Source organism: Elephantulus edwardii, unplaced genomic scaffold (genome assembly GCF_000299155.1).
Source record: "Elephantulus edwardii isolate Elephantulus edwardi_28Jun2011 unplaced genomic scaffold, EleEdw1.0 scaffold03987, whole genome shotgun sequence".
NCBI lineage: Eukaryota > Metazoa > Chordata > Mammalia > Macroscelidea > Macroscelididae > Elephantulus > Elephantulus edwardii.
The window spans coordinates 1,182-3,527 of NW_006403737.1; the positions used below are offsets into that span (position 1 = coordinate 1,182).

Consider the following 2,346-nt stretch of genomic DNA (forward strand, 5'->3'; position numbering starts at 1 on the left):
AAAATAGGGTGGGTCTGCAGGGTCTGCTGGCTGTCCTGTGAGGTGCCCAACTTCAGCTAGTCAGAGCCGAGCCTCTGTTTTTACCTTTCTGCCGGAACGGATGTCGTGGGCTTTTTGGCGTCTCCGATTACCTGATAGTGACCCCTATATATAACAGCTCTAAAGGCTGCCCTGTCCTGAGCCAGTCTCATTAACTTCAACACACCTACTCCCATTGCCCCATATCCATCCATCTCATCCAGGGTCTTCCTCTCCTCCACTGTCCGTCCTCCCTTCCGAGTATGACATCCCTCCCGGCCACATGCCAAAAGTATGTGAGACGGAGCTTCAAAATCCTAGCTTTCAAGGAGAAACTTGATTTCACCCTCTCCAAGACAGACCTGTTTGTTTTCTTGGTGGTCCATAGTATGTTCTAGACTTTGCTCCAGCACCACAACTCAAAGGCATCGATTCCTCTATCATCCTTAGTTATTGTCTAGCTCTGTGATGCATAGCAAGCAACTGTGAAGACCATGGCCTGGATCAGGTGCCCCTTAGTCTCTAGACTGACATCATCACTCTTTAGCACTCTGCAGAGGTCCCTAATGGCAGATTTTCCCAGTGCAATTTGTCTTTTGATTTCCTGACTGCTGGTGCCAAGAATTGATTGTGCAGCTGAGCAAGCTATCTCAATCACTTCTCCATCTATCACCATGCTGCCAATTGGCCCAGTGGTGAGAATCGTTGTCTTCTTGATATTGAGCTTCAGTCCATACTGAAGACTACAGTCCTCTGCAGCAAGTGCTTCAGGTCTTCTTCAGTTTCAGGAAGCAAGGTTATGTCATCTGCATTATCATAGGTTCTTAATGAGTCTTCCTCCAATCCTGATGCCACATTCCTCCTAATAAAGCCCAGCCTCCCAAATGATCTGTTCTGCTTACAGACTGAAAATGTATGGAAACAGGACACATCCCTGACACACTCTTTTCCTGATTTTGAGCCATGCAGTGTTCCCTTGCTCTGTTCTGGGAACTGCTTCCTGGACAGAGTATAGGTTTGCATGAGCACAGTCAAGTGTTTTGAGATTCATTTTCTTCAAGGTTAGCCACAGTTGTGATCCACACAGTCAAATGTCTTTGGATGTCAATAAAACACAGATAAACATTCTCCTGGTACTTTTCGCTTTCTACCAAGATCCATCTGACATTGGCAATAATGTCTCCAGAGGCGACCTCTTCTAAACCCAGCTTGTAAGATGCATAGGAAAGAATTGAAAAGACCATGGCTTGAATCAGACACATTTTAATTTTTAAAATGACATCCTTGATCCTTTTGAGAAATCCTTGATGGCAAATTTTCCCAATGAAACAAATCTTTTGAGTTTTGGGGTTCTTCTAATTTTTGCAACAAGTCTAATTCATTCATTCTCTCTCTCTCTCTCTCTCTGTGTGTGTGTGTGTATGCAAACAAATTCTGGCCAATTCCATTGAAGAAAAACATGATTTCTTTTTCACCAGTCTGTTCTGGCATGCTTCTAATAATATCTGGATCAATGATAGTCAACATTCATACTCTGTAGTATTTTACACATGCTGTGCCCAGTTTAATATTACTGCCACTGTAGGGATGGACACCAGTTGGGACCAACATGGAGTAGTACTCAATTTCAGATTTCCTCAGGGCTAGGCAGTTGTTCTTGAGGATGAACAACTTAGCTTTTCCTTGCATGATCATCTTCAGAGTCTGCTTGTACTCCAGCACGTATTTCCCACTTTTCATAACAAGTTGGAACCTAGAGTTCGATGACTTCAGGGACTTATTCATCTTTTCCGCAGCTACCATCTTCTCACCTTAGGTGTGGCCTGACCTCCACCAACAGCTGCCAACAAAATGACCAGGGAGGGACAAAGGAAACACTAACTCACTTGGGTGCTGCTATCAGGCCTGTTTACTGTGGACCCCAGTAAAATGAAATCTTTGAGAATTTCCATTTTTTCTCTATCATGATGTTGCCTACTGGTCCAGTGATAAACCCCTGTCCTCCTAACATAGAAGAACAATTTTGAGAAAGACATACTTATCAAGTTATAATTCTTTAACTGTGGTAGTTTGCCTTTCCACTATGTAATCTTGAGCTGGTGTCACTCCCTGAATTAACATAATAATAAGACCTTCTGACCTTGGATCATGGATAACTTTTTCAATGAATAGAAAGGATTACTGTTTTAAAATACAAGCTGAATTACTGGTATGTTTCCTCTGAATCATTCTTGTTAGGTCAAGTTCCACTCATGTTGTTGTTGTTGTTATGTGCCCTCCAGTCGCTTGCGACTCATAGCGACCCTATGTACAACAGCCCTAAACTCC

General features: G+C 43.1%; 1 pseudogene; it reads right to left on the reverse strand.

Moving 5' to 3' along the window:
- LOC102866342 overlaps positions 1-1,821 on the reverse strand; it is a 2,073-nt pseudogene extending 252 nt beyond the window's left edge.
- Between the last annotated feature and the right edge of the window lie 525 nt (positions 1,822-2,346).